The 12,632-nt window shown below is 41.0% G+C and overlaps 1 long non-coding RNA gene across 1 annotated transcript in view; it reads left to right on the forward strand.

Moving 5' to 3' along the window:
- The first annotated feature begins 1,234 nt into the window (after positions 1-1,234).
- The window catches only part of LOC128627308 (uncharacterized), a 39,319-nt gene continuing 27,921 nt past the window's right edge, over positions 1,235-12,632 (forward strand). Inside the window, exons 1-2 of the long non-coding RNA XR_008391474.1 lie at positions 1,235-1,321; positions 2,710-3,677. This is a non-coding gene — a long non-coding RNA (uncharacterized LOC128627308). The remainder of the gene's footprint in view (positions 1,322-2,709; positions 3,678-12,632) is intronic.

Genomic DNA, 12,632 nt, shown 5'->3' on the forward strand with positions numbered 1-12,632 from the left:
TCTGTGAGATTCAGTAGTGCTGTCTCTTTGATCTCCTGAACTTGCTACTCTTGGGCTGTTGTTTATGTTGACTGGCTGTATGTCTTTGGGTTTTGATTGTTGTTGGATCCTTCTTTGGTGTGTCCTTCCCTCCACCTGTTTAACTGAGGGTCACTTCACTCACCAGGTCTTGTATTCTGTTGTGCATATGCAGACAGATTGTGTTAAAGCTATTTCTTCTGTCTGTCCAAGATTTCACAATTTCTCTCTCGCTATTGATCAGTTGTTCTTTCTGGGTAATTTCCTCACTGTTTAGTTGTATTTCCAGATTGGTCCTGGGCGGAGGTTGCTGTGGCTTCCACTCACTCCATCACCTTTTTTATTATCCGTTGTTGGTTCCTTTGCTGGTGGGTTCTCTGTTCCAGTGACTATACTGTTGTTCATAGCTCCCACCTACTCTTTTATGTGATCAGTTGGAAGGGGATGGCAAAATGGATTAAGACAGTGGGGGTGTATTCTATGGGACTTAAAGTACCCACCTGTAGAGAAAAGAATGAAGATCCTTTGGATAAGCGTAATGTTAACCGTGATATTTCAGCCAACTAGTGACTTTTTAGAAAGGGTGAGAAAAAGGTAAAACTCTTGTTGGGGGTGTGGGTGGATTGTGAGTTGGATCCAGAAAACAGTGAGCTTGTGGGAGGTCCAATTATGAGATATAGTGAGAGTAGATGATAGAAAATAGATGTAGTGTGTGAGAGAATAGAGTTAACCACAACAGTAATAAATTTCTGAAAGACAGTGAAATGAGCTAAGATCCAGGAGGGATCTGTGTAGTATTTACAATTGTATGGAACAACAATCATTTACTATAACAATGGAGCAACAATCATATGACAGAATCTATGTGATTTGAATAACATGAATAGGAAGTACATGATCTATAGCAGTGTGCTATTGGAACACAAGTGAAGTGAGAGAAGGAAAATTAAAAGTACACTGTGAAAGAGAAAACAAGGAAAATGAGTGAAATGATGCAATTTAACTAATAAAACGAAGACAAGTAAACAGAAAGAAGAGAAATAATGAAATACTAATAAAATAAAAGAAGCAAAAATAATTCAAAAATAATAATAATACAAATAAACAATCACTTTCAAGTTCTCTTGATTAGCAAAGTGAAATTTGTCTCACTGCCTCAATTGTTGGGCTGACCCCTCTTTTGGTGTTTTTCTGACCCTTTCCCATCTCCAGGTTTTATTGTCTCCCTTTGTGGAGCATGGAAAGAGAATGAAAACAAGTAGGAAGATTAAAAAAAGCCTCCTGCTGGATTTAAATCAGCCAGGTGAGATCTGCTGGTCTTCCTGGCTACAGCAGGCTGAGGGTGTGATTGGTTTTGCTTTTCTCCCTTTCTGTGGTTTTGTGCAGATGAGAGCCAGGTCTGAGCTACAGTCTTCACAGTTGCCCAGCCTCCAGCCAAGTTCCTCAGTTCACTGCTGGGCCCCCAGTGCCCTTCTGCATCAGGCCTACACCTTCAGTCCACCTGTTGTGCTGTTCTTGAGGTGCACCAGTTAGAGGCAACTCACACACCACCTTCTTGCTCTTGGCTGTCCTAGGTGCTAGGGACTCTCAAAGTTTCTTCTGGGTAGTTCGGCTCCCCGACTGAGTTGTCTTTCTGGGGACTGCTGACTTCCTGAGTCCTGCTGCTCTCCTCTGTAGGGGGTGCCTCATCTTCGTTTTAGCGAGGCAGTCCTGTCCCTCAGGGTGGGGGTGCTATCATGACTGTGGTGGTGGACGAAGGCATGTGCCTCTGGTGTTGGAGGCAAGAGTGTGCAGCCTCTGTTGTTGCTGCCACAGGGGTGGGTGGTACAGTTGCGCCAGTAGCTGGGTCTGGTGCATGCGACCCATGAGGCAGTGGGCACAAGCATGCACTCTCTGCTGCTGGGGCTGGGGCTGGGGTAAGGTAGGGGCACTGCCTCAGTCCTAGTTATCAGGGGCAACCCACAGAGGAGGCTGTGGAGGCTGCAGGGGTGCAGCCTCCGGCAGTGAGGCCAGCTGCCGTGGGAGACTTCTGCTGTGGGACAATTGCTTAAACAGCCATTTAGAGCATTAAAAAAAAATTTCTCGCATTCAAGACTGCCACTCCAAACAAGTGCCTGGTCTCACACAGCCTAGCTTTCCAACCAGACTAGAGACTATCCGGGTCAGAGTCCATCATGGCCCAATCCTTCTCCCTTCTGCAGGTGTCACCTGACTCCCCAGTTTCTCTGGTAATGACCCAGCTAGCATCCACAGTCTCAGTGGATGCACACTGCCCCTGTGCCCCTGTGTGTTTGCCACTTCATGTTTATTCCCCTCAGCGACTTCAGGCATCCATGTCCATCCTCATGCTGCTCAAACCTCCCAGTTTGGCAGGCAAAGGAACAGTTGACAAGGCTTTCATCCAAGAATCCTGCAGCTTGCCTGCAGGCACTGGGCCTGGGGCTACAGCCACCCTGGTTCCTGCTCTGGTCCCAAGGACCTTATGGTCCCAAAGCAATCTCCTTACCACTTGATTTTTCAATGTCTTCTACAATTTTGGCCTCCAACCTTCATATATCCTGGAATACTGTTTTCTGTTCACGTTGTTCCTCAGAAGATTGGCTAAGTGTTCCACTTGTGAGCAGGGAACTGCTCCCATCTATCTTGCTGTCATCTCTTTTCTCTCACCATATCTTGTATGCTGTTGTATAGGTGCTGACAGAACAAAACAAAGAAACATGGAAAACCAACCCACATCAACAAAACTACCCTCCCAACAAGAACTGTAATATCAACAACAAATGAGCAAAGGTCACCAAAGGTGGAAAGAGAAGATGAATATTATAAAGGAAAAAAGAATATGAGATGGCTAAGGGAAAGAAACATGATTTTGAATGAGTAGAAGGAAAAACAGTAAGAGTTGGGAACGGAATCAAGGTTAAGAAAGTGATAAAGCAAAATCTAAAATGCAAATAAGAAAGGGAAAGAAGAAGGTAAAATGGAGTAAGACAATGGGAGAGCAAAATAGAAGCTCTGAAATTTTTTAAAATAGTAAAAAATTGGAACAAAATTGAAAGAAACAATACAACAATATCAAGGACAAATGGTCAAAGATTAATAAAGGTCAGTAGTGAATAAGAATATTATAAGGAAGAAAAAAGAATATAAGATAGCTAAAGGAAAGAAAAGATTATTTCGAGAGGATATAAGGAGGAGAATAAGAGTAAGGAATAGAAACAAGGCAAAGAAAGAGGAAAAATAAAATTTTAAACAAAAATAAGAAAGGGAAGGGAGAAAGCAAAATGGAGTAAGACAAGGTAAAAGTAAAATATGAGATTTGAAAGAAAAAGTGAAAATTTAAAAACAATGAAAAAACAATAGCTGTAACAATGATATAAGCAAATATATTTGGAAAAATAAGAATATTATGAAAAATAGAAAAAATATGAGATGACTAAGGGAAAGAAAAATGATTTTGAGAGGAATGATGGAGGATAAATAATAAGTAAGGAATAGAAACAAGGCAAAGAAAAGGGAAAATAAAATTTAAAATGAAAATAAGAAGGGGAAGGAAGAAGTCAAAATCTACTAAGAAAAGGGAAGAGTAAGATATGAGATTTGAAATAAAAAAATAGTGAAAAAAATTGGAACAAACTTGAAGAAAAAGACATGCTAAAAAGGTATGTGAAAGAAAAAATAATGCAACTAATGAAAAAGAATGAGGAGGTACTGGTCTCAGCAGAGTTTATGGCTGGCCTGCTAGACTCTCCTTCTGGGTATATCTCTGGTAATGTCCGATGTTGTGCTCTTCTAGCTCTAGACAGTCTGTTTGAGGCTATAAGTCATCCACAGTCTGTGGATGCCTCCTTCAGGCCTGGCTGCATCCAGGATGGACCTCACTGCCCTGCGCTGCTGTCTTTTTCTCAGCACAAGACCCAGGGGTAACTCATCTAACATCTGAAAGCACTGCAGGTAGCATGTCCATCTGCCTCTCTCTGTGGTCTTGCAGTTAATTTTATCCTCTCCACTGAACTGTCTGTTTCTGAGAGGGCTTCTGGTGTCATCTGGAGGATGACACCCCTAGATCTCCCTCGGAAGGCTGTATTCAGACTTCAGAGAAGGTGTTGGGTATGTTCTGCCACACCCGTGCCACACATCTTGGTCTGTCCCAGATTACTTCCAGTAATGTATAGTTGCTGATGAGTTAGCTGCCTACTTAATGTGAAGGGCCAATCTGTGTAAAAGGGTCAGCTCTTTCTTGCTTTGCACTGATGGCAGCTCTGTAAAAGAGTTGAGGCTGAGCACGGCCCTAAATACCCTTGTCACACCAATTTCTGATCTATTTGCCCAGGTGGTTTCAGTGGAATAAGACTCAGGGAACCAGCTTGGCTTGATAGGCCGACAAAGGTTCAGAAAAGCACCTTTTGGATTTTTTTCTTTCCCTTGTGGAAATGATTTATACTCTGTAGGTGGCATGAGGGGTCTGCCTGACAGCAAAGACTCTCAGGTGCTCAACTCTTACCTGTCTAAATTCTAGCCCACTACATTTGCATGAGACACACTCCAGATCTCTCTGTTCTGTGTAGCCCCCCTTCCCCATCCCACCCCAATTGCTTGCTAGCTGCACTAGGAGGGCCCCAGTGCACCCCTAATTGCACAGCTTTCTGAACTCCCTGCCCTATGGATCAGTGGGAATGGATTTGGAGAGCTAGCATGGCTTGGTGTGGTTGAGAGAAGTTCAGAATATATAAAAAAGCACTTTTCCCATTCTGCAAGGTTCCTCTCCACAGCTGTATCCACAGCAGCTGATTAGCTTGTGCTGGGGCAGGGGGCAGGGCAGGGCCCTTCTTGCAAACTTGATACTGGGGAAACTAGTTTTCTTCCCCAGTCCACTCAGCAAGGTCTCTATTCTGGCCTCCCCATGTGTTGCACAAGTCTCTGATCTCTGCCCAGCTGGTCTCAGTAGGAAAGAACCCGTAAATGCAGTGTAGCTTGGCACAGCTGAGAGAGGTTCAGAGTAAGTCCAAAAGAAGCACTTTTCCCATTCTTCTAGATTTCTCTCCATAACTGCATTTTCAATCTTGTTTCTTTGTTGGCAGAGCAACTGCATGCAGGGTCCTTGCCCTGCCACATTTCAACCCCTCTTTAAAAAGTCCCTGTGCAGTACTCACATGACAGAACAAGTCACTGTCTGGTTCTCCAAGCATACCACTTCCCCCACAAGCAAAATGTCTCTCAGGGTCACAACTGACTGCAGACTGCAGGTGCCTCTGACAAATCCAGGTCTCACAACCTGTTCTATTTAGGAGATTGAGTCCATAGCTGGAACTCTCCAGGTTGGTGCTACACTTGTTGTGCTGATCACTGTGTGTGTATAGCCTGGGTCTCCCAGACTCTGTATATCCTTCCAAGTCACCCCAGACTAGGGTTGGGGATCCTTGTGTGAGACTGAGGCACCCTACTCTGAAAAGGGAAGGCGCTACAAAGCTCTAGTTTCTGTCTGGTCTCTGCTGCTGCAGGTGCCACATACAGGATATTTCCCCTTCAGCTTATAAAATCCCTTTACCAGATGATATGAAGCATCTTCTATATTTCTTGGCTTCAAAACTTCCTATCAGCTAAGATTCCATTGATTGTTAAGGTTAATGATTAGAAGATCAGCCAAAAATCTGAGTTAGGAGCAAGAGCAAGTGGACTGAGCTTCCACCTACTTGGTTGCCACCAGGAACTTTCTTAAATATTTGCTTGCTTCATTTTTATCTGCTTTCCCTACTGGAATGTGAGCTTCATGAGGACAGAAATGTTGTTTTGGTCATGGCTGTATCATCAGTACCTTGAATCATGCCTGCCATATACTGGGCATGTAATAAATATTTGTGGGACAAATGAAACCAGGACGAATTCTCTTGCATTCACTACCAATGAAAGAATCAGTAGAGTGATGAAGATTATTTGTCAATAAAGATCGACAAATTTGATGATATCACAATTTCTTCATGACAAAATAATATTGTAAAAGCAAAATGTAAAGAAAATTGTGTCAGTCAGATTCAAGGAATTAGTAACTATGGCATATAGAGTTATTTACAGTTTATTATGTTTTTAATAATTTTTATTAATGTTTGAACACAATTGTCTCCATTTTTCCACCACCACTTTCCTCTGCCCCACCAACCTCCACCAACATCCACCTCCCACCCTCAGTTCTGCCCACCTTTGGCTTTGTCCATGGGTCCTTCATACGAGTTATTTACAGTTTAAAAAAAAGCATTATAATTCCAATAAATGAAAGAGCATGAGTAAGAAATTTGCAGGAGAAATACACATAACAAACCATGGAGAATGATCTATTTCGATAATAATCATAGATGTAAATTAAAGTAACACTGAGATACAAAAGGTCACACACCATTAAATTTTAAAATGTGTTATCAAGGTCATTTCAAAACAGTCACTCTCACACCCTGTAATCCCATTTATAATTTGGTACTGGGAAGTAAAAAGGCAACATGTGTCAAACCAGTGGGGTTCTGGGCCCAGCTTGCACCTTCTTGCAAGAGCCAAGTGTGGCTGGCATTTCTTCCCAAATCTGTTCAGGGATATCATGTTGGTAGATTAAAATTGGCCATTATGGAAGTATTTACACCAAAAAAATTGGCTAATGCCACAAGTGAGCTCTGTCTCCAGAACACCACTGTAAGGGTCATAGAGATGCCCAGTAATGGCACTTGTAGGAATTAATCTTAGGAAATAATAGTTTAGTGAAAATTCCTGCCCTGATGATAAAAAAAATTGTGCATCAAGGATAAATTATAGTTATCAAGAATGTGAGACTGAAGTATTTAAATGTTAAGGGAAAATTCTGTATTGTTTTACACAATTTATATGGTTATAACAAATTTCTAGTGCTCTTTGACTGCACCTATTACATATTTCTTCACCTCTACAACTCATATGCTATTAGAAAAAGTAGAGAACCTTGGAGAATTTTGAACACTGGATTTGTGATAATATCAAGGAATGTGTGTGATAGTGAGATTGTTACATTTTGAAAGCAGAGTTATTTTTCTAAGAGGCATACAAAAATATTTATGGATGATAGTTAAGATTTGTTTAAAAATAATCCAGTGCTGGGTGGGAGTATATATGAAATAAAATTGGTCAGGTATTAACACTAATGATTGGTGTGTGGGGATTCCTTATACCATTCTCTTTATTTTTGTATATGTTAAAAAATTTCCATAACACAGAGCAGGAAAAAAACCTACATAGAAATAACCCAAATACCCACAGACAAGAGAATGGGTACATAAACTGAGGGGTAATAATACAGTGGAATCTTATACAGGGGTAGAAATGAAAAAAATTATATCTGCATGCAATACTATAGATAAATCTTAGAGATATATTAGTAAATAAATAATAAGTCCCAGAAACATTTATTTATAGCACAACAGCCTTTTATATCAAGTGAAAAACACCTAAAACTAAACTTACTCTTTTCTATATACATACACACATATATACATACTATATACTAATATATATGTATATCAAAGAGTACATATGTGATAAAAGTATATTTTAACTATATATAGATACATATGTCTATATTTAAAGGTCATATATGTAAGTTTAAGTGTTGAAGTTGTCTATATTTTAACAAAGCAAGAGAGTGAAAAACCCAAGAGCCAAGATCATGAATAAATTCAGTGGCAGGTCAGGCATCAGGGTGGAATGGATTAGGAAGATGTAAGTTTTGTCAAGTTTTAGATCTTATGTTGGCTGATGGATTATTATTGTTTTATTATTGAACACATTAAGGAACAGGCCACTTGTGGATCAATGAAGTGTATGTGTCTTGAATCAAGGGTTCTGATTAATTTAATTCTGTGCTCCTAAGTCCAAATTAAACAAACAAAGAGAAACAAGGTGGTTTCTTTCCTTAATGTAGCTAGTTCTACTTATTTTATGTAATTCTATTGTTTTAACTCTCTGAAGCTGAATTTTTTACCTCCCCCTAAGATATTGTGGGGGATGATGTAGTAAATAGATTTGGACAACCTGACACTTCAATGCATTGCTTATAGGAAAAAAAATTCCGTATGTAATCAAACACCACTCCAAGAACTCACAGAGAATGACAGTGGGCAGCGGAAACAAGTTCCAACAATAAATTATGCACTAAAAAAGAAAATTCATGCCTCAGTATTTCATATGCTATGGGAACACATAAGGGTTTTTCAGAAAGGATGAGATGGTTCCCTGAGAGTGTGAGTCTCCAGGAAGAAGTGTTCTCGCTGGTCAGTGATACAAAAATGCCTTTGATTTCTGGATATTGACTTTGTATCCTGATGTTTTGCCAAATTCATTTATTAGGTCAAGCAGTTTTTGAATGGAGTCTATAGGGTTTTCTATGTACACTAGCATGTCATCTGCAAACCATGACAGTTTTGTTTCCTCCTTTCTGATTTGGATGCCTTTTATTTCCTTTTGTTGTCTGATTGCTGTGGCTAAGACTTCCAATACTATATTGAATAGAAGTGGTGAAAGTGGACAACCTTGTCTTGTTCCTGATCTTAGTGGAAAAGCTTTCAGTTTTTTCCCATTGAGTATAATGTTGGCTGTAGGTCTCTTATATCTGCCCTTTATTATGTTGGGGAATGCTCCTTCTATTTCCACTTTGCTGAGTGTTTTTTCATAAAAAAACGAGGAAAGGCTTAGGAACCTCCAGTACATCTTTAAATGTTCCAACATCCAAATTATAGGTACCAGAAGGAAAAGAGGAAGAGCAACAAGTGGAAATGTTATTTGAACAAATAATAAAGGAGAACTTCCCCAATCTGGCACAGGAAATAAACTTCCAGGAGGTCCAGGAAGCTCAAAGAGTCCCAAAGAAGTTGGACCCAAGGAGGAACACACTAAGGCACTTCATAATTACATTATCCAAGATAAGGAGGAACATTAAAAGCAGCAGGAGAAAAGGAGACAGTTACCCAGAATGGAGTGCCCATAAGACTGTCAGCTGATTTTTCAAAAGACACCTTGCCAGGAAGAAGGGGCTGCAAAGAAGTATTATAAGTCATGAAAGGCAAGGACCTACATCCAAGATTGCTCTATCCAGCAAAGCTTTCATTTAGAATGGAAGGGGAGATAAAGTGTTTCTCAGATCAGGTCAAGTTCAAGGAGTTCATCATCATCAAACCCTTATTATGTGAAATGTTAAAGGGACTTATCTAAGAAAAAGGAGATAAAAAAGCATGTACAGTAAAATTATGGCAAATTCACAATTATTAACAACCACACCTAAAACAAAAACAAAAACAAACTAAGCAAACTAGAACAGGAACAGAACCACAGAAATGGAGATCACATGAAGGGTTATCAACAGGGGAGTGGGAGGAGGAGAAAGGGGGGAAAAGGTACAGAGAATAAGTAGCATAGATGGTAGGTAGAAAATAGACAGAGCATGGGTAAGAATAGTATGGGAAATGTAGAAGCTAAAGAACTTATAAGTATGACCCATGGACATGAACTAAATGTGGGGAATGTGGGTGGGAGAGGTGTGCAGGATGGAGGGGAGTGAAGTGGAGAAAATGGGACAACTGTAATAACAATCAACAAAATATATTTAAGAAAATAAAACCACATGCTAATAACAATCAGAGGCAAGCAAGCTAATCACCATGAGTTGCAGTGGCCCCAAGGGAAGATTCCATAGGGAGAGCATAATACAAACTATTGTGTATCTTATGGAAGTGTCCTACCACCCACTGTAAAACAACCTATATAGCCACATGGCCTCATGTGGGCTGCCACAAGCCACCAATGCAAGGACAAACTGGGCCACCAAAGCTTATAACCATCTCCTTGGTCACATCAGATCTTTTTATCACCTTGTGTGTATTTTATGTATAAATTATACCCTTATCACTCCTGTTTTCCCCAGATGAGTTCTCAACCAAGTCAGAGAAAGAAGAGAAGAGGAGGCAGAAGGGGGGTCTGGACATATCTGTATTACAAACAGAGCTGGTGCTGGAAGGTGTGTCATAGGTGTATGGCAAAGGAGCTTCCTGATTATGACTGCCTGAACACCCAGTCCCAGAAGGGATGCCACATGGACACCGGCCTGCAGTGTCCACAGTGTCATGGATGAGATGAGATAAATTCACAGTACTGAGTCCTGTAGAGGAAAAGGGACAGCATAGCTACCCTCTCATGGGGAGAGAGTGTGCTGACCCTTGCCTTGATAGGCTTTTATTGGCTTTCTAATAGCATACATCAAAGAAGGTTTTCATTCATTACACTTAAGTTTGCTTTAGGTAATTACTTTTTACAGATAGCAACAGAAGGGATGTTACTGATTACTTCTTACAGATTAACAAGGAAAAAATGTTGCAAAAGCAAGGGAACAATAGGAATAATAGGTCTGGCTACACTTCAGTCCTTGGGAGAATTAGCACAGACTTCAGGAAATTACTTTAAAGATGTGCAGTAAACAGTTCTGCCTGAACTCAGGGTGAGAGAGTTTTAGCAAGAGCAAGTCACAAAGCAGTCCAGGTATAATGCGGGCCTGATTTCCCACTGAAGAACTTCTTCATGGGTGTGGTCCTGCATGCTGACTTGCTTCCCACTGGTTTCCCACGGGGGTCCTGAGCTACATTTCCACACCTTGTGAAGAGGTTCCCTACAAGGATGGGACCCTACCATCTCTGGGCTCTGGTCCTGGAAAATTTAGGACATGGTGAGCCCAGGATAAGCTTGCTACCTGTCCATAGCTTGGCCCCTATAAGGCAGAATAGGGGTCCAAGGCAGAATAGGCATCCTCCACTCCTCTCTGAAACTCACAGAGGGGGTCCCTCACACTCTTCCCTGAGGTAGACCAGCAAGTGATGAGGGTCTAGGAATGTCCAAATGGAAGGAAACATGAGGAGAGGGGACCAGGTATTACCTCCTAAAAAATGAGCAATTTTTGGTTATTTGTAGCAACTGTCCTGCAACTTTGTCATTGTTGTTCCTGTCTAATTCTACATTATGGAGACATTCTTTTCCAGAAAGAGGACAGGTGGGGTAGTTGGGCTCTGGTCAAAGTTTGAGTACCACTGGGCTAGCTTTATGGAGGCCAGACCCAGAAAGCAGGACAAAAGTTTCTGGTGTAATATGGTTTCACCCTCTGTCTACCAAGGATATTTGTACCAGAGCCAGATAATCCAGCAGCTGTTCAGAGACATTCAGAAAAAAGGAGGTGCTCACATAGTAACTGATCAGTTAGTGCTTGATGAATGAATTAATGAAAGAATGAATGAATGGATAGCTTCCGCACTAAAAAGATGGGCAAGAGGAAGAGTTTGCCCAGTGATTGTTTGCTTTTCTCATGCTTTTTCTTCCTCTCCAAACCCTACTTCTACTTCAGGGTTCTGTTCCAATGCCACCTCCACTACAAAGCACTTTTCCAATTACAGGAACGATCTCTTTGGTCCGGAATTCTATCTGGGCCTTCACTGCAGCACTCTGTGCTTTTAACTTTCCATGTTGTTGATCATGTTTTTCTGTTTTCTCCTCTATGAGATTGTAAGTAATTTGAGAGGAGCTTCAGGGTCTGATATCATCTTTACCTCTTCAAAGCTACGAAGTATCACAGGAGAAAAACCACATGATAGACATGTGCAGAGCTTCTGAGGGAAAAAGCTCACACCTGAGTGGGCCCCAAAATACCGTGGATGGGGCCATGATACCACAAAAGCAGATTGAACCAATCAGATTCTCTCCTGGAGGTCTGAACATGCCACAGAGCCAGCCAGCAGGGGAGGCCAGAGCTGAGTGCTTTGTGTTCATGGGATGGGCGGTGTGGTGTTCTGAGAAAAAACAAGAAGGTGTTTTTCTGTCCTATTCTAGGATCACTCCCCTCTACACTTAGATACCTGAGCATCCTTTTTCTCCAAGACTGAATGCTGCCAGGCTATGCCAGCGTCATCTTCAGGCTTGGGCTCCTTTATCTCATAGTGAAAAGAACCCCCAAATTCCTCTTTTAGCTTTAGACTTAACATCTCTTTCAACAAGGTGGAGGACACTGGGAACTTGGTGTGAACAGAGGGTAACTTTAGGGTTAGTTCTGAATGTTTTCTGTTCTGCAGACTTAGAGAGTTTCCTGTTTAAACATCTCAGAGAATATCACTGTTGGACACAGGGTACTTGTTGGCTTCTAATAAAAGCCTATAATTAAATTATTTCAGAAGCTAAGAAAACTTAGCTAAATTTTAGAATAAAGTCATTTGGGAATTCTATCAGGTGCTGACTATATTTTTCTTGGTAAACATTCAAATCTACTGTCCTTTTTAGTTAGCTTATACTCAGCAGTGTCCATCCTGAGGAAATTCAGGAGACTTATCTTCAAAGTCAACATTGATTTTAGAAACCTCCTGGAGATAAAGGATCCTGTTGAGACATCACATGGGTAGTGCTTTTGTTTTAGCATATTTTTCTTTAAATGAAAATTTCCTATAACGCACTTGAAATTACAGTCTTTCAGGGGAGAAAATTTATGAAGAGGTTACTCTCGGTCTCCCTTTCTCTGTTCCCCTATTCCCCAAATATGGAGCATCTAGTGATAGAGTTGGGAGTGGGGTGGAGAAGAG

This window comes from Artibeus jamaicensis, unplaced genomic scaffold, assembly GCF_021234435.1.
Source record: "Artibeus jamaicensis isolate MK-2021 breed Jamaican fruit bat unplaced genomic scaffold, CSHL_Jam_final contig_384, whole genome shotgun sequence".
Classification (NCBI taxonomy): domain Eukaryota; kingdom Metazoa; phylum Chordata; class Mammalia; order Chiroptera; family Phyllostomidae; genus Artibeus; species Artibeus jamaicensis.